Raw genomic sequence first — 20280 nt, forward strand, 5'->3', positions numbered from 1 at the left:
TTGCTGTCTGTTCAGCAGCTTTAAGATGACAGTGTGTGTATAGGTGTGAGTTTATATAGTCTGCATTTGATTGCTTTGTTTTTGCTCTATTTGATACTGTGGCTGCCCTGGGTTGATTGAAGAAGTCATTCTTTCTAAATTCTGATATAACCTGCACTTTCTGGACTAAAGTACAGATAAGAATGTAATTATCCTTCATATTTCATTTCCCCCCTGAATTTTGCCATGCAGTTTGTTGCTCAAAAAAACGTATCAATGTGTTTTAAAACACATCTATCTATCTATCTAGGGACGCGGGTGGCGCTGTGGGTAAAACCTCAGCGCCTAGGACTTGCCGATCGCATGGTCGGCAGTTCGAATCCCTGCGACGGGGTGAGCTCCCGTCGTTCGGTGCTGCTCTGGTGCCGGTTTGCCAGAGCAGCTTCGTCACGCTGGCCACATGACCTGGAAGTGCCTGCAGACAGCTCTGGCTCCCGGCCTCTAGAGTGAGATGAGCACACAACCCTAGAGTCTGTCAAGACTGGCCCATACGGGCAGGGGTACCTTTACCTTTACCTATCTCTCTCTCTCTCTCTCTCTATCTATCTATCTATCTATCTATCATCTGTCTGTCTATCTATCTATCTATCTATCTATCTATCTATCTATCTATCTATCATCTATCTATATCTAGCTATCGTACTGCCCCAAATATAAGCTGCACCCAAATATAAGCCGCACCTTTAAAATTCAAGGTGAAAAAAGAAAAAAAAAGACAATACCTGAATATAAGCCACTCCCTTAAAATTTCGCAGGCACTCACACCCATTCCGTTTTACCATATGTCTGAAAGGTCACAAATGTAAGCCACTCTTTAACTTTTCATGGTCAGAGGCTTACCGTATTTTTCGTCCCATAGGGCGCACCAGCCCATAGGGCGCACCTATTTTTTTTGGGGGGGGGGAAATAAAGAAAAACAATTATTCCCCCCCCCAGGCACGGGGCTGGGGCGGGGGAAGCCCGAGCTTCACCCGACCCCAGCCCCCAGAACAGGCTGCTCTCCACCGGCCGTAGGAGAGCTGCGCGACTTCGCACAACTCTCCCACAGCTTGCGGAGAGCTGCTCGAAGCCGGAAGCCTGGGCCATGCTGAGCTCAGCGCGCCCCAGGCTTCTGGGTGCAGGCAGCTCTCCGCTAGCCTTGGGAGAGCTGCATGAAGTCACGCAGCTCTCCCACGGCTGGCGGAGAGCTTCCTGAAGCATGGAGAGCGAGAGGGGTCGGTGCACACCGACCCCTCTCGCTCTCCAGGCTTCAGCGAAAGCCTGCATTTGCCCCATAGGATGCACACACTTTCCCCCTTCATTTTTGGAGGGGGAAAAGTGCATCCTATAGAGCAAAAAATATGGTATATTCAGGCCAATACAGTATCTATCTATCATCTATCTATCTATCATCTATCTATCCATCTATCATCTTAGATGACACATAGGGAATCACCAGTCTGCAGGCCTAATCAGATCCAAATTTGGACTCGGTTTGGTTTCAGGATGTTTTTCTCAAATGATATATGTGACATACATATATATATATATATATATATATATATATATATATATATATGACATGAGGGAAGAGGCAAGTGGAGTTGCAGTAACCAGTGGTAAGTCAGCAGTATTAAAGTGTTCTCCATATTGTGTGCTGGCAAGGGAGGCTTACTGTCTGATTGGTAGTGACGGCAAACCAACTGAGATTGGCTATGGTTCCCAGCCCACCTGACATATAGCTGTCACTTCAGGCGACCCATTTTTCCTTGGTAGCACAGGAAGCTTGAAGTCAATACCAATCAGCTGACGTGGTAATTTCATGATCCTTGCACCACAAAGGAAATGATGGGTCACTTGATGTCATAGTGATATCGAGTGATTGGCAGATGTCTGTGAAAATGGTAGGGGAGTGTGGGGAAGCCAAGCATCCAGCTGGATTCATTCCCCCACTCCTGCACATTTTCAGAGAAAATACTTTCAGAAATGTGTTGAGAGAAAATGAGTCCACAAACATGCATTTGGATGCAAATTTCCATGCAGATTTTTTTATTTATAAAAAATGCAGGTTAATGTGGAAATGGAACGGAACAGACTTTTGAACGAGCACCTTTAAAAGAGACATGGAATATGTCCATCCATCCAGTTGCTTCTAATGGAGAACCCCACCCCAACCTGACTGGGAATTCTATGGAATTCTGTGGCAAGACCCATATTCTGAGACCCCAAAACATCATCTATATCCTCAGGTGTCACCTCACCAGCACGTCTTTTGAGGCAAGAATGGGAAACCTGAACTCCAACTGGATTCCAACTCCCATCATCCATTACCAGTGGCCATGGTGGGTGGGGCAAATGGTAGCTGGAGTCCAAGAGCATACAGAAGACCATAGGTTACCCATCCCCATCTTAATGCAATATCATATGCCATCAGTGCCCTTCTGGCATTTACATAGGCCCAAAAAGGCTGTCCCTTGAATTTAGGGTTGGCAAGTTGTATGACATGGACTGCCATATGTCCAGATTTTCCTGGACATTTTTAGCAATTTCCTCCCGGACACTGTTTCTGAGGGCCGGATACCAGTTATGTCTGGGAAATTCTGGGCATATGGAAACCCTGCTTGAATCCCTTTTGGCAAGTGGTGGTGCATTGGCTGCCCTCCAATTCTCTACTAAGGAGGCCTGTTTTAATTATAAAATCATGTTTATCCAAAAGTAAACATTTTAATATTTGAGTGTTTAAGAAAGCTAAGCTAATGCAGTTTGGACCCAGTGACTTCTTAATTTGAATGACTTCTTAATTTGTCATTAGCTGTATAACTTCAGCCCTTGTCGCCTGCTTTGGACATAATGCATAGCTGGACAATTCACTAGGAATAGAACTGAAGAGGCCCTATAACTGTATAACAACATTATATTGGTGAGAGCACTGATTAGGTACTGATCTATAGGATTCTCAAATGAGAGGCAATGGCATTTGCCAAATACTAATCTGTGATGGCAACAAGATAGAAAATACATATCAAGTATTCTTTGCCACTTCTCACTAGAAGCCCATTAGTGGGAGGGCATCACAATGATGGGATACATATCATGGCCGTGGGCCTAAGGGCTGGGAGACACACTCCTGTTCCCTCATAATGAAGCAAAGACAAAAATGGATTTATTACACTTAGCATGGGATGCTATTAAAAAGAATATCTCTAGGGCAGTGCTAGGTAGCACATTCATAAGAAGTTGTACCTATAACATTTCATTGATGCCCAATTAATTATAATAAATGAGCCGTTAGGATTTCCTGTCTCATGCTTTTTGTGCGAGCGATAATTCCATTTTCTTTTTATTAAACTTCAGTGTTATGTGCTGAACTACAATCAAGTGTGTTAGCCTTTGTGTGTGTGTGTGTGCTTCATATTTTGTTCCCTGACATTGAACTGTGGAAGATTATTAGCTTTATATCTATAACTAGGGGCTGTGCCCCTGCACACACCACTCACCAAACCCCTCCCTCCATATTAATCCTCTACAGCTTCCTCTTCCCACCCCATGAAACTTCTAACAGGGGTAAATATTGGAAAGAGTCTTGTCTAGGTATAGATATATATTCTTTTCCATGCTGTTTTTCATATCCTCATTGCTCTTATGCTCCTGGGCCATGTTCAGAAAGTGGTGGTGGAGGATGAGTCTTCAGACCCCTGGGCTCTCACTTGTGGGGTGCCTCAGGGTTCTGTCCTCTTCCCCATGCTTTTCAACATCTACATGAAGCCTCTGGGAGAGATCATCAGGGGGTTTGGGCTGGGTTTTCATCAGTATGTGGATGATACCCAGCTCTACCTCTCTTTCAAATCAGAACCAGTGAAGGTGGTGAATGTCCTGTGTGAGTGTCTGGAGGTGGTTGCAGGATGGATGGTGGCTAACAGATTGAGGCTGAATCCTGAGAAGACAGAAGTACTCTTTTGAGGGGATAGAAGGCGGGCAGGTGTGGAGGACTCTCTGGTCCTGAATGGGATAACGGTGCCCCTGAAAGACCAGGTGTGCAGCCTGTGAGTCATTTTGGACTTGCAGCTGTCCATGGAGGCGTAGGTCAATTCTGTGTCCAGGGCAACTGTTTACCAGCTCCATCTGGTACACTGGCTGAGACCCTACCTGCCCGCAGACTGTCTCACCAAAGTAGTGCATGCTCTGGTTATCTGTCGCTTGGACTACTGCAATGCACTCTATGTGGGGCTACCTTTGAAGGTGACCCAGAAACTACAACTAATCCAGAATGTGGCATCTAGACTGGTGACTGGGATCGGATGCCAAGACCACATAACACCCGTCCTGAAAGACCTAAATTGGCTCCAAGTACGTTTCCGAGCAAAATTCAAAGTATTAGTGCTGACTTTTATAGCCCTAAACAGCCTCGGTCCAGTATACCTGAAGGAGCGTCTCCACCCCCATCGTTCAGTTCACTGAGGTCCAGCTCCGAGGGTCTTCTGGCAGTTCCCTCACTGTAAGAAGCCAAGTTACAGGGAACAAGGCAGAGGGCCTTCTCGGTAGTGGCGCCTGCCCTGTGGAACACCCTCCCACCATATGTCAAAGAGAAGAACAACTACCAGACTTTTAGAAGACATCTGAAGGCAGCCCTGGTTAGGGAAGCTTTTAATGTTTGGACTACTGTATTTTAATATTTTGTTGGAAGCCACCCAGAGTGGCTAGGGAAACCCAGCCAGATGGGCAGGGTATAAACAACAACAGCAACAGCAACAGCAACAGCAACAGCAACAGCAACAGCAACAGCAACAGCAACAGCAACAGCAACAACAATTCATTGCTAAGCCTGATTTAACCCCACCCTCACCCAAACCTGAAATATCTGTAACTGTTCAATTGCAGCTTTTAAAAAACCATTACTCCATATCGCCACAGTACTTTCTGTGCTTTTTTTTTGCTCCCATTGTCAAGATACGGCAGCAGGTTTTCCAAAAGGCTGATTGTGCTTTGAGTGCACCATGAGTGATGGCGTTGTTACGATTTGTTGTGTGGCACGCTGATGCATTACTGTGTGCTGTAACATGAATTTGATTGTCTTAACACGGCGCACCTGCCAGTATTTATGGTAGGATCCAGCATCAGTTATGGTGGCTATAGAAACAGAAATTGCAGCAGGACTGATGGTGATGGGAGAGGTCCAGTTTTTGTTAGTCCTGGGTAATGCACTGCAGTTTACAAGGAAGAGGAGGACTGGAATGAAGGCAGCCATGATGGGAGTGTGGACATTCTGAAAAACACTTAAGCTGGGAATTGAGTAACAAAATATACTATGCAGGTATTTTTATTTTTATTATTTTATATAAAAAAATCCAGATATAAGCAGTTTAGGAAAACTTTGACTGACAATTCTGAAAATCTCTGGTCCTTCAGAATAGCTGATTTTCATTAGAACTTAAAAACCCAGCATAATTTGGGGTGCAGCACTACTGGGTGACTCAGGATGAAATTCAAACCTTTCCCCCTCCCACTAATGAGGCTTTCCGGACCTATCACACCCAAAATTGAGCAAAGTCATTCCAGAGTCATGTTTCAGTCCTCCATCTTAATTCAAAACAATAGCTCATCATGATCAACAGCAACAACCACCCCACACCTTGAACAACCACATGTCAAGTTTGAAGCCCATGCTGTTTAGAGGCTATATGCCAAAAATTGGGTGAAGTAATGCCAAACTCACATTTTGATCTGCAATCTGGATTCAAAATGGCACCCACTCTCCTAAACATGTACAAACTCTACTTTTCCTTGTCTTGGGAATGTTCATGTTAAGTTTGGTGTCGGTATCTCAAGAGGCATCAGAACCTGTAGAAGACAAATGGACAGACAGAATAGCCTCTTTCCAAAGTATATAGTAGCTTTATACTTTTGGCTCTCCTCATTTTACCCTTACCACAACCCTGTGAAACAAGTTAGGCAGAAAGGTCATGAATGGGCAGGGGTTCCCAGTGAAATTTACTGTTATGTACTGAAGTTTTCACCCTGGGTCAGCAGGGGGATACTGTAGATAGTTTTCACTCAGGTCCACGTCAGTTATTTTAGGTGGGAAACCCTGGGTTGTTGTTGCTACAATGTTGACAGCCGGCTGCCTATAAAAGCAGGCCGGCTGAGCTGTTTGCTGTTCAGCTCTGTCCAGCTTACAAATAAAGAGCTGCTCTGGAGAAATCGCTGTGTTGTCTGCTATGTCCGCCCACAACTTAACACTGGCGACGAGGATGGGATCGATGGACATCAGAGCACAGCCAGATGCAGCCACCTCTGAGCAGAGCTGAATCACTGAGCTGAATCACTGAGCGAAATCACTGAACAGAACCAATTCAGAGCTGACTGTTCTGGCTAGAGCACGGTGTTCCATCCATCGCCCTTCACGCCGGCATCGGAATCATGGCTTCACTTGTGCCTCTACCGCCATTTGCGCCAGCCTCTGAATCATGGGACTCCTACCTCGCTCGGTTCGACTGCTATCTCCAAGCCAACGAGCTGACAGAAGTATCACAGGAGCGTAAGCAGGGCCTATTCCTCAGCCTCTGTGGGCCTGAGGTGTTTGAGACGGCCCGAGCATTGGTTGTGCCTGAAGCAGTCCAGGCAACACCGTGGGACACGATCCAAGAGAAGCTCCGCAACCACTACGCACCGAAGCCGTCCAAGATTGCTGCCCGCCATGTGTTCTATCACCGGAACCAGGCAGAGGGGGAGTCAATCAACAACTACACCACCGCCCTGCGACAGGCTGCAATGCACTGCAAGTTCCGAGACTTAGACGATGCCCTGATGGATCAAATCATCTGCGGGGTCCGGGACATCCATCTGCAACGGCGTCTCCTCGCCAAGCCAGACCTCACGCTACAGAAAGCCATTGAGGAGGCTGTGGCCTCAGAAGCTGCTGAACACTCCGCCCAGGAGATCCGCAAGTCCAGCAGCCCGCGTCTTGCTAGGAAGCCAGTTCCAGTGCATCATGAAGAGGCCAGCAGTGATGAGGCATCCTCCAGTGAAGACAATGACGTGCACCAGACAAAGCGGGAGCGCAGGAAGTTCCAACAGAAGTCCAAGGGCCAACCGGAATGTGCCGGCTGCGGAGGGAACCATTCCTGTGCCAAGTGTCGATTCAGAGACGCCATCTGTAGGAAGTGTTGCAGAAGGGGCCACATCACTAAGGTCTGCCGATCGGCTCCGTCTGACACCCCCCCTTCACTGACTCACAAGTCCAAGTCTTCACTCCAGTCTGCCAAGGAAAGCTGTTTCGCTCTCACCAACTGCCGCTGCCCGTCTGGAACCACGATTGCCCAAACCGACTCACCTACGCGATGCAAGCTGAACGTCACGGTGCTCATTGAAGGAGCTCCATGTGACATGGAGATCGACACCGGGTCTGCCCTGTCCATCGTGTCTTGGAGCACCATCAAAAGACTGGTACCCAGAGTGTCCAAAAGGCCTCCGGCCTTCACCCGACCACATCCAAGATCCGTGCTATCCAGCAGGCCCCCATCCCAAAGAACAAGACGGAGTTGCAGGCGTTCCTGGGGCTGCTGAACTTTTATAACATGTTCCTGCCCCACAAAGCCACGGTGGCTGAGCCTCTTCACCGACTCCTCAGCACAAAGATGCCTTGGTCCTGGGGTCATCGGGAGAGGGCGGCCTTCAACGCAGTCAAGGCTCTCCTTTCATCGGACCGTGTGCTGGTACAGTACAGTGAATCCAGGCCGCTGGTCCTTGCCTGCGACACCTCACCTTTTGGCATCGGCACTGTCCTTAGTCACCGTTTTCCAGACGGAAGAGAAGACCGCTCGCCTACTTTTCCAGGATGCTATCTCCAACGGAACGGAATTACAGCCAGCTCGACAAGGAGGCACTGGCACTTGTGGCTGGAGTGAAGAGGTTCCATGAATACCTCTATGGCAGGACGTTTGACCTCATCACTGACCACAAGCCGCTCCTGGGTCTCCTCGCCGGCGATCGTCCAACTCCACCGGTCCTCTCGCCACACATGCTGCGATGGACTGTTTTCCTGGCTGCCTACCACTACCGGCTCGTCCATCACCCGGGGAAATTGATGGGCCATGCCGACGCCCTCAGCCGTTGCCCTCTTCCAGCGTTTGTGGAAGACCCGGCTCCAGCTTCATCGCTCCTCCTGATTGAGGATCTTCCGGCAGCGCCTGTATCGGCTGCCACTGTGGCCTCCGCATCTGCCCAGGATCGCACCATCAGCCGGGTGCTCTACTGGGTGTGGAGGGGGTGGCCATAGGGGCCTTTTGCATTGGAGTTCCAGCCCTTCACAACCAGAGAACATGAACTCTCGGCTCATCGCGGCTGTCTGCTGTGGGGAGACCGCGTCGTGATTCCCCAGGGACTCCGTCAGTGCGTCCTGGAGGCTCTGCACGTTGGCCACCGTTGTCAAAATGAAGGCGTTGGCTCGATGTTACGTCTGGTGGCCTAACATGGATGATGCCATCACTGCCTGGGTGTCCGCCTGTCAAGCGTGCCAAGAGTCGAGGCCTGCACCACCGGCAGCTAAGTGATGCCAAAGACACCCTGGGCTGGGCCCTTTCACGGCCGGACCTTTATGGTAGTGGTGGACGCCTATTCCAAATGGCTGGAGGTGGCCCTGATGCCCTCCACCACTACCGAGGCCATCATCCGGGTGCTGCGAGGCCTGTTTGTGACGCATGGGTGTCCTGATGTCCTTGTCTCCGACAACGGACCGCAGTTCACGTCAGGCACTTTTGAGCGGTATCTTTTGGGACTGGGCATCCGCCATGCCCTAACGGCACCCTTTTCATCCATCCAGCAACGGGCAAGCAGAGAGAATGGTGCGCTTGGCAAAAGAGGCACTGGGGCGCCTGGACCGGGGAGACTAGCACGAGCGGGTCGCCAAATACTTGTTCATGCAACACATCACCCCTCATGCGGCCACAGGACGGAGTCCTGCTGAACTAACTGCTTATGGGCCGCCGCCTCAGGTCACCGCTCATCCGGTTGCACCTGGACTTTGCCGTGACCGAACCCCCAGGCTGTGCCAATGCGCCACGTTCATTTGTTCCAGGAAACCAGGTCTTTGCCCGGAACTATGTGGGGGACATTCCTTGGGTGCCAGCCACAGTAGTGGGAGTCACTGGACCTCGCTCGTACCAGGTGGCACCCTGCTGCTTGTGGCACTCGAAGACGAACGCTTGTGGCGCCAGCACATAGACCAGCTTAGGCGCAGGGTTGGGGACTTGGACACTACCGTGGTGCCCCCAACTGCGCTTGTGGCTCCAGAAGAGACACTTACAGATGGCGAGGCTCCACCTACACCTCCCTCGCAAACTGCCAGCGTGGAGCCGAACCAAGCCGCTTCAGAGGGTCTGCCAGACTTACCACAGACTCAGACTACTCCACTTGCAGAAGCTCCACCCACAGCAGCGGATCCAGGGGACTTGGTTTCAATGCCACCTAGGGTCGCACCACAGCCTCAGCAAGAATTGTGTGGCCCCCCGGACTTGGCTACCAGTCCCTGGCGGTCTGGCAGAGTTTCCAAGTGCCCAACTTATTTAAAGGACTATGTTGTTGGACATGTATCACTGTTGGTCTAAGTATGCGAAATGTAACCGATATGCTTTTGTGCCTAATTGAACCATTACGTGTAGTGCTGTATATAAGGAAACCATTACGATTGTAACTAATGCCTTATCTCGGTGGGGAGGGGTGTTATGTACTGAAGTTCTCACCCTGGGCCAGCAGGGGGATACTGTAGATAGTTTTCACTCAGGTCCACGTCAGTTATTTTAGGCGGGAAACCCTGGGTTGTTGTTGCTACAATGTTGACAGCCGGCCGCCTATAAAAGCAGGCCGGCTGAGCTGTTTGCTGTTCAGCTCTGTCCAGCTTACAAATAAAGAGCTGCTCTGGAGAAATCGCTGTGTCGTCTGCTATGTTCGCCCACAACTTAACATTTACGATAAAGTAAAACCTTTAATTCAGATCTCCCCAATCAAAGTACAACCAGCACACTATGGCTACTGTGAACACTGCTGGTGCAAGGTAGTTTTAAGAAGATGTTATAGATCTACAGTGATATTTGTAGACAACTTATCAATCCATTTATGTCGTACTTGCAGTTCCCATTTCAACAAGGGTTCATTAAAAAATAATAAATACTGAGCCCGGAAAGCTGTCTCTGCAGCATTTTATTAAATAAAAAGTGAGAGGGGGAAAACATCTTGGCAAACGTGATTGCTGCTGCCAGCTCTTGTTAGTATTGCTGTTATTTGTTGCTAATGGCAAGGTTGTATACATATGAAATTGGTTTGCCTTCAGCTCTACTCTCAAATGGAATCAGTACACAAATGTGTGTCAGCTTCTCCTGTAGCTGTATGAAATATAGTCAAAAAGTGGTGTGTGTTTTTAAATAATCAAATGTAAACTCACATTTACAAAGTCTCCAAAAAAGTTATTCTAAGCTTTAAAACCTTTCATCTTTCCTAAAACATATTTGATGTCATGCTTCTCTATAGAGTTTTACCTGTTTGCTTAGCCAGATTTGTAGTAATGCTATGTCTTGTGGGTTATGCTATGTAAAAGTGTTTAAAGTATTTAGCCTTCTCCACAGCAATACTGTAAGGTCAGACATTTGGAATTTTGAAAATGTTCTCTGGCTGCAAGCCACAAAATGGTTGCTCTGGCGGTGTGGCGTAACGCAGAATGGGTGGCACAAAAATGGCTGCCACATCTCAAAGTGCAGAAAATGAAGCAGGGCACAAAATGGTGTTGGCAGGCCCCACTCCCATGAGCCATCTCATCAATAAAAAGGCACCTACAATATGTCAATCTTTTCCCTGCCCAACACATGCCACAACTTACCTCATCTTATGAAATCATTCATGCTGAATGCTTCTCAACTGTCACTAAGCGCTGGCAATGACGTGGGAAATCACAGAACATCGTGATATCTGCATGAGAGCTAATCCATGTGATCTTGATCTTCCATTGGCAAATTGAGGGTTTTTTTCTAATCAAGTGGGGTGTGTATATGTATATGTATATGTATATGTATATGTATATGTATATGTATATGTATATGTATATGTATATGTATATGTAAGCGCGCATGCACGTGCCCCCCCATATATATATGAATGAAGTAAACAAATAAATCCAAAGGGTGGCCAGGAGAGCTTTCTGTGTTGTAGCCCCCAGGAGGGTCATTTAGTCCCTTCTCTGTTGTCGTCTTATTGAAGCCACTTAGTTTGGGCATATTGTTGGTACACCGAGTATATTATTGTCCTCTCTCTATTTGCCAGATATTTTTATTTCACTGTTCTTGCTGCTACTCCTCAGTACATTTTTTTTATCTGTGTTGTTCTTTTAATGTTGCCTCTTAAATAAGACAAGAATGTTAATGGAGAGCAAGGGGAAAACCAGTGTTGTGTCTATATGCAATAGAAGCTCAGTCAAACAATTAAGCTCACAAAGCTGCCTTTAGTCTCGTCCACACTTTCAATTCTTCTAATTCTTCTTCTTCTTCTTCTTCTTCTTCTTCTTCTTCTTCTTCTTCTTCTTCTTCTTCTTCTCCTTCCTCTTCTTCTTAGATAGATAGATAGATTCTTTATTGTCATTACACAAGTGCAACATTGCACAAGTGCAACGAAATTGGATGCCATCCCTTAAAAACAACAAAAGCAAAACAACAACAACAACCAAACAAACCACATTCCAGCCACACCCACACCCACACCCATCAAACTCCCAGGTCACACTATCGAGTTACTGCATTTAAGAAGGCCACAGCTCTTGGATAGAAACTATTTTTCAGTCTATTTGTCCTTGACTTGATGTTTCTGTATCTCCTGCCAGAAGGCAGTAGTACAAACAGACTGTGTCCCGGGTGAGATGCATCCTGCAGGATATTGTTTGCTTTCCTAAGACAACGGGAACCGTACAGTTCTTCCAAAGATGGGAGGGGATGACCAATAATCCTTTGGGCTGTGGTTATGACCTTCTGGAGCACCTTCTTCTTCTTCTTCTTCCTGCTCCACACGGTTCCATACAAATTCTCCTATTGCCCCACCCCACTGAACACTGTAAGCTATCTACCCAGTGTTATGTGCCAATTCTGCCCTACTACACTGAGAAGACAGTCACGCCATGCCTACAGCTGCATTATGGAGAATGAGTCAATTTAACCCATCTTACTTTCCTTAACAAAACCCAACAAAGGGCTGCCACTTTCGGCAGCAGCTGCGTATTTCTTATATGGGTCTTCTCTTACAGTCATCACTAGCTGTTACTGAAGGCACTGTATGCAATCAAATTGAATCCAATCCAAAATAAAGCACTTCTTGAAAGACAAAATTGGGAATGGCGGGAATTTCTCTTTCAATACAGATTTCTGGTGATTTCAGTGAGTATGTAGTGTGAATGTGTGGGAGAGGTTACAGGTTTACATCTTAAGATGAAAAGTGAGGCCGGAAGGCTGGTGCCACAGCAATTTAGGCTGCTAAACACGCCCCCTCGCAGGCACCTGGTTGGGTGCCTGCCCGTGGGCGTGGGCGCGGGCGCCAGCCAGGTGAGTGGAAGGCAGGGGGCTAACGTCCCCTGCTTGAGGCGGAGTCCGGCTCCCAGCCACAACCACCCCCCTATCTTGCAGGAGGAGAGTCTTTCAGAAGTATGCTGCCCTGGAACCTGCAGGGTCCATTGAAATATCACAGCTAATAGCAGCTGCAGTCTTATTTTCCCTGAATTTGTCAAATTCCTCTTTACAGCCCTGTAAGTCTGCATTAGGAATGGGCAAGCTGTTTATCTAGGCTTCTCTCAGTTTCTCATTCCCCCACCCCCAATAATAAGTCCTGTTCATCCATTTCTGCATTAATTTGCATTTTTTTTATTTTTAAAAGTATGCACAGAATTATTATGCATTTTCATGCACTTTTATTCTAATATGAACATTTTTGTATGTATGTTTCCGAGAACAGGTATTTTCCTAACAGGCTGTGTTTCTGTACATTATTTCTATAAATATATGTGTTTGTACACTTTGCCCTGGTGTATACTATTTGCATGAGTCGTTGTTGTTGTTGTTATATATTCATTTATACTCTGCCTTTTTTCTTTGACAGGAATCAATGCTGCTTACAGATAAAAGCAAGAACCCATAAAAACAGAAAAATAAACCATTAAAATACAATTAAATATCAATAGAATTAAAACTACATACATATAATATATGCTTACAAACAAACAAATAATTACAATAGTGCCCTGCAAACTCCCATCCTATATAGAATACAATAATTTAAAAATAAAAAGTTGCCGTACACAGACTGAGGGCTCCTGCCTTCACTCCATTCAGAGCCAGTGTGATGTAGTGGTTAAGAGCAGTAGTCTCATAATCTGGTGAACCTGGTTCACTTTCCCGCTCCTCCACATGCATCTGCTGGGTGACCTTGGGCTAGTCACACTTCTCTGAAGTCTCTCAGCTTCATTCACCTCACACAGTGTTTGTTGTGGGGCAGGAAGGGAAAGGAGAATGTTAGATGCTTTGAGACTCCCTAGGTGGGATATCAAATCCAAACTCCTCTTCTTCTTCCATCCCCAGATGTTTGATGCAAGACTGCAACACAAAATTTGGTGAAGTGTAAATTTTGAAGGATAGTTGCAGTTTGGTTTGTGTATTGATTTAGGAAGTTCAAATTAGGTGTAAACCACATCAAACCCACTCTCCATCCTTGATACCTTCAAGGATGTAAATACCAGATCACTGTGCCAATAACATCGGGACATGTTCATTTTAAAGCTAAAGCTAGGTGATTTTTCAGCAGTGATTTTCACATCAGGATCAAGGATTTATTCAATAAAAGCAACAGATGCAGTGTTTTCAATTTCAAATTCCATGTGCCCTCTAGGCCAATACAGGAACTTGACATGAGTGGATTTGGTATCCTGGTCAAGATCATAGCCCTTTGCAGAATTAGAGCCAGTAGTATGACTTGCTGTGGTGCTGTGTCTTTCTTGATAGCCCCTTGGCTGTGATCTTGTCAGGGCTTGCAAGGTCAGGAAATGAATGCAAGCTGTGCTGTGTTGGAATACCTCCAAGGAGCATTAGCTGATGTTGAAAGTATTGATGGCAAGTCGAAACGCAGAACTGTTACTGTGCAAAATGGAAACAGAACCAACTCCCAAGCAGGTGCTCAGAATTACAGTATAGGGAAATTCCCTCGCCTATATTGCTATCTTTAAGATTGCATGAAATGCAGGCCACCCCTGCATTTAAGCTCTATCTTGTCTAATTATTTGCCAGTTATTTGGTTAAATAAAGAAGAATTCGCTGGATCCTTAGTTCCAGACATGGGGCAGAATTCTCTCTGGTAAGAGAGAGCCAGGGCAGAGGTTTTAAAACACAAAACACGCAGCAAAGTAAAGTGTGCAAATATAGACTGTTGGCACCTTTAAATATTCCATTTTAAGTCACTTACACTGCTTCCCCCTTTCTAATCCCTTGGCATAGAACAGACCACACAGTTTGGTAAGTTAAGATGACTTTTAATTACATTTTTTTCAAAGGTCAGATTCATGTGTTTTTCCATACAGCAGCAAGAAAACATAGGCAGACATCTTGAGTAACAAAATATGGTAAGACGTTTGTGAACATGCAGTCCAAGTTTGAAGCAATCAAGCTCACATGTCCTATCTGGCTGGGTTCCCATGATGGAAGAGGATGAACACTGGAAACTTGACTTTCCAGTGCTTTCCAGTGCTATTTTTCTAGAAAAAGAGGTGCCAGAACTCACCATTAATGCCTCCCTTGTTCTCTTATAATGGCAATGGCACCCACCTGAGAGGTGCCGGGACTGAGTTCCAGTGAGTTCGGACTGAAAGAAAGCCCTGCTTCTTTCCAAGGTGAGGGGACATTATCTAGTTAAGTCTAGGAGAATAGCTTACTCTGTGGTCTTAAGCCCTTCATGCATTAACTAAGTTAAACATGCTGGTAATATGAGGCTGAATTGCCCACATTATTAACACTGTAACTTTCCCCTGCACATTTTGTAGCACTTGCCTTTAGGAGATTCCAGTGTTTTTATTTTTCTTTCTTAAAAAAATGTTTAGGAGTACTCTCATTTTGACTCAAGAAAATCACTATTTTATAGTTCAAGGGAAAATAGGGAAAAATAAATACAGTAAATGGACAAAAGTATAAAGATTCACAAAATGCTTAGGGGTATGCATACCCCCAGAAAAAATGGCACTGGGAGATTCTAACTGATTAGTTCTTAGTAAGCTGATCATTTGAGTGTTATATTGAAATAAGTGGATGGAGTCTTGCAGGAGGTGTAAAGAGGGTGTGATTGTTGTGTATGCAAGGGTTGTGGGTTTAGTTTCTTGAAACATGAAGATATAGGTGATTGGTTTTTGTTGTTATTATTGTTAGGGTGTGTTTTGTAATGTTTCTGATATTTTGATGGTGCTATGCTGTAATTACGTTGTATTTTGATGTTCTTTGATGTATTTTAATGTTTTACATATGATTAATTTGGGGGTTCTCAGTTGTTTTACTTATGTGCATTGTATGCGACTTTATGTTGTTTAAAATATCGAATTATGGTGATGAGTTAGTAGTACCAGTAGTACCAGTGTTGCTCGGTTTCGAGGAATTTATATTGTGTTTCTGACAATGATTCCCTTTTGTTGTGAATGGTTTGAACTGCTTAGAGATTTCTGCTGGGAGAAGAAATGGTATATGTTAACTGAAAACACACACCCCCTCTGAAAAATCATGAGAATTGTAGTTTGTTACGGGTGGTAAGAATTGTAGCTGTGCGAACTTTGTTGTTGTTGCTTAGTCCTTTAGTCGTGTCCGACTCTTTGTGACCCATGGACCAGAGCATGCCAGGCACTCCTGTCTTCCACTGCCTCCCGCAGTTTGGTCAAACTCATGCTGGTAGCTTCGAGAACACTGTCCAACCATCTCATCCTCTGTCATCCCCTTCTCCTTGTGTCCTCAATCTTTCCCAACATCAGGGTATTTTCCAGGGAGTCTTCTCTTCTCATGAGGTGGCCAAAGTATTGGAGCCTCAGCTTCATGATCTGTCCTTCCAGTGAGCACTCAGGGCTGATTTCCTTCAGAATGGATAGGTTTGATCTTCTTGCAGGCCATGGGACTCTCAAAAGTCTCCTCCAGCACCATAATTCAAAAGCATCAATTCTTTGGTGATCAGCCTTCTTTATGGTCCAGCTCTCACTTCCATACATCACTACTGGGAAAACCATAGTTTTAGCTATACAGACCTTTGTCGGCAAAGTGATGTCTCTGCTTTTTTAAGATGCTGTCCAGGTTTGTCATCACTTTTCTCCCAAGAAGCAGGCGTCTTTTAATTTCGTGACTGCTGTCACCATCTGCAGTGATCATGGAACCCAAGAAAGTAAAATCTCTCACTGCCTCCATTTCTTCCCCTTCTATTTGGCAAGAGCTTTGCAAACTACATTTCCTTAAATTCTTGTGGAAAGGAGTCTTGTAAATGTATGATGTATATGAAACCATACATTCCTTCCTTGATTCAGAGGTTTGCTCAGAATTTCCAATAGCTGGGAGGCTTCTAACCATATCTATCCGAACCTGATTGGAACCACCCTTCAGGCATTCATGCTAAATGTGTGATAACTGGAAGCCGAGGAAGTGAGTGTGGGGTGTTTGGAGCAGGTCATGTGTGGCCAACCCTCCTCACTTTAAGGCAACATGTATTCTTTTGAAAGTCTGAACAGAGTTAGTGCATTGTCCAGGGTTAGTGGATCACATAAAGAGTTTAGCTACATCTGTCACAGGGAAAATAAAATACAGCAAAAGTGAGCACAGTGTTGCTTTTTACCTGGAAGGATGAAGGAAAATACAGTTTCAGTAATGTGAAAGGCCTTTGCTTGGAGTGCCATTTGAAGGGGGTGGGGTGGGAAATTGAAGCAATAGAAGTGTAAAAGTAATCTACCTTAAGATACAGAGTATAGAATGGCATTTGTAGCCTGAGCACAGCACTGTTCTGAATGATCAGTTGCTTGTGATTTAAGGGATATTTGAGGAGCGAGAGAAGAGATTGAACAGAAGAGAAGGCAGCCTTTTAACCAATACTGTATTGAGGAGTGCATAAAGTCATGCCAGTTGTTCTGGTTTGTTCCAAAATGTCAAATGGTATAAATACACGTTTAAGCAGAAGCTCAGCAGCAACCTACTTCTCATAGAATCGTAGAATTGTAGAGTCATCTAGTTCAACCTGAAGCAATGCAGAAACCACTGCTTAACAATCTCTCTAGATGGCCATGCAACTTCTGTTTAAAAACCTCCAATGAAGGAGACTCCACCATCATCTGAGTCCATTCCACAGCTGAACAGCTGTTACCATCAGAAAGTTCTTTCTAATGTTTAGAAGGAATCTCTTTTGTTTCCATTTTAATCCATTGTTTAGGGTCCAGCCCTCTGGAGCAGCAGAAAACAAGCTTGCTCCATCTTCCATTTGATGGCCCTTCAGATATTTGAAGTTGTGTGTCATATCACCTCTCAGTCTTCTGTTCTCCAGGGTAAACATACCCAACTCCCTCAACTGTTCCTCATAAAGCTTGGTTTCCAGACCCTTAATCATATTGGTTGTCCCCTGCACAATTCCAGTTTGTCCAAGGTACAAGGTACTCCAAGTGAAGTCTGACCAAGGCAGAATAGAGTGGTAGTATTACTTCCCTTATAACTGCATTGATGCAGCCTAGAATTGCATTAGCTTTTTTGTTGTTGCTGCATCACGCTGTTGACTCATGCTAAGCTTGTGGTATACTAAAGCTTCACAATGGACTTTCTTAACACGTGCCTGACCTCTATTACAGACAGTGCCATCTCTATCATGGATAAGGTACTGCATATGACCCCCAAAGTGAACAAGAGCGAATGATGCCATACAAAGGGTATTTTCCTTCTCTTATAACTGAAACTCTGGGTAAAACATTTCCTACAACTTGTTTGAAATTTGACAGAGTACCAGGAGGTAGCTGAACTTGCTTTGCAAGCTGAATCAGACCTGTGGGTCACCAGCTGACATCTCTGAGTCACGCTGCATTCCACAATGACAAATTGTTCAGCCTCTATTTAATATGAGAAACATGTATGCAATATCTTGCCCTATGTTCACCTGGGAATGACCCTGTACCAGGTTGCATGCCTTCGCTTTCTGGGCATCTGGGTCAATGGACACAACATGCTGAGGGCTGTGGAATTCTTATAAATCATTTTGTTTCATTCCTCCTGTTGCTTGATCAACATCCACTTGTGGGATAGGTTGTTGTGGGAATGCAGGGTGCAATCTCATACTTGGTTATGTGCCTGTAGGTTTTTGTGTCTTCAATGGAATTGTGGGTCAAAAAGATGCCATCAGGTATCCTATTCGCACCCTTCTCCAACTTGATGCTCCCCAGACTACAACTCCCATCAGCCCTTGACATTGACCATATTGGTAGGAACTGATTGGAGTTGTAGTCTAGAAGATCTGGAAGAAAGTTGTCCAATACTAAGCACACAAAATGCAGCATATGTTGGATATGTGCTAATCTGGCATGCTTTGCTTCTCTTTCCTTAGCTACAATCTGTTGGGGGGGTGTATTTAAAAATGCTATCATTTATCAGCTATCTGAATTCTAAAATTATACAGAGACATATGGTATACTTAAACAAAATAGATTGTTGAACTGTGTCCTACTAAATGCAACAGTCCTGTAGGCTTTTACATTAAGGCTGAAATCCTAATCACACCTCCTAAGCAGTTTGTCCCATTCAACCCTGTGGGATTTACTTCTGAGGTAACAAGCTTAGCCTAGGCTGTCAGTCACAAATTGTATTTTACTTACCATAAAATTCAGTTATTTTAACTTGACCCAGATACTACAGCTAGATCTGTATTCTTTGCTTCACGATTTATACATCTGCATTTTAAAAACCCTTTGACTAAATTTGTCATGCGCTTCTAATCATCATATATAAAATTCCATATTGCAAGGGCTGTTATACTAGAAGAACATTGCCTTGCCTCCTGGCCCAGTGCTGAAGAATTGTTAATCAATTATAGACTCAGAACGCAGAGCAATTTCCCCCCAAATCCACACTAGTCTCTTCTTGGACGGGATGATGCTCACATTAAAGAATTCACATTTGAGCCAGAGAAGAGAATCAACCACAAAAACTGTTCTGGGTAATTTGCAAGGTTGTGCTGCTGCTGCTGCTGCTGCTGGTGTGTGTGTGTGTGTGTGTGAGAGAGAGAGAGATGGGGGGGGAGAGAGAGTGTGCAATATGGCAAACATCACCTCCTCCATTTCTGTTGGTGTGAGTCTTCATGGGATCAAAACTCCTTCCTTTTGACTCCTCATTCTATTCCATTATTGTCCAGGCTTTGAGTGTCTGAAGGAAAAGGTAGTCAATACCCACTTTTCAATAATAAATCCTCTCTTCCTCTCTTTGAAAAAAATTAAAATGTAAAACACCATTCAGTATTTCCCTTTGGAAAAGTCTTTTTTCCTACTGTGCTCTGTGAATCTCCTTCTTGCACATGTATGGTCGCATTGCTAAGTTAACATCCTCGCGGCCTTTCTCAGTGACTTGCTTTTTGAAGCAGGAGTTCAATCTTCGGCATCAATTCAGATGTCTCCCGGCATGCTGGATTTTCCCCCCTCTCCCCCAGAACTTACTTTCAATCTTTTTTTTTTCTTCAAAAAAAAGAGAGAAAAAGATCTTTCCAAATGTGAAGTTTTAAAGGGACACATGCCACAGAGGTCTCTCCCAGTCGCTGCGTTGTAAGAGTGTGAAGTCTAGCATGAAATGTCAAAGAAAATGGCATTCATCTTTCTCTCGACATATTCGGCCCTACAGTCACCCTGGAGGCGAGGAGGGGAAACTTTGCCATGTCTTGTTACATGGTGTCTTGGCACCGAAGCTATTACTGTAATGGCACCAAAAGGCAAGTTCAAGAATCTCATTGGTCGCATTGATTACTTTAGTAGTTTGGAATCCCAGCCATCAGTTATCAAAAACAACTGAGCTGCAAACTCCTCCCAGAGAACACTGCCATGAAGCAAAATGTATGAGTGCCTTGTCAAGAAGAGAATATTTGGAGGTAGGGAGAGACAGTAACTCAGAATTGTAGTTCCTTTTAAAAAAAAAAGCCATCTCACTCAAAGTCTGGCTGCTGCCCCTGAGTGAACTTCAACTTGCCATTTTAGGTTTGCACAAAATTCAAATC

The sequence above is a fragment of the Podarcis erhardii genome, assembly GCF_964252035.2.
Source record: "Podarcis erhardii genome assembly, chromosome: 9".
NCBI lineage: Eukaryota > Metazoa > Chordata > Lepidosauria > Squamata > Lacertidae > Podarcis > Podarcis erhardii.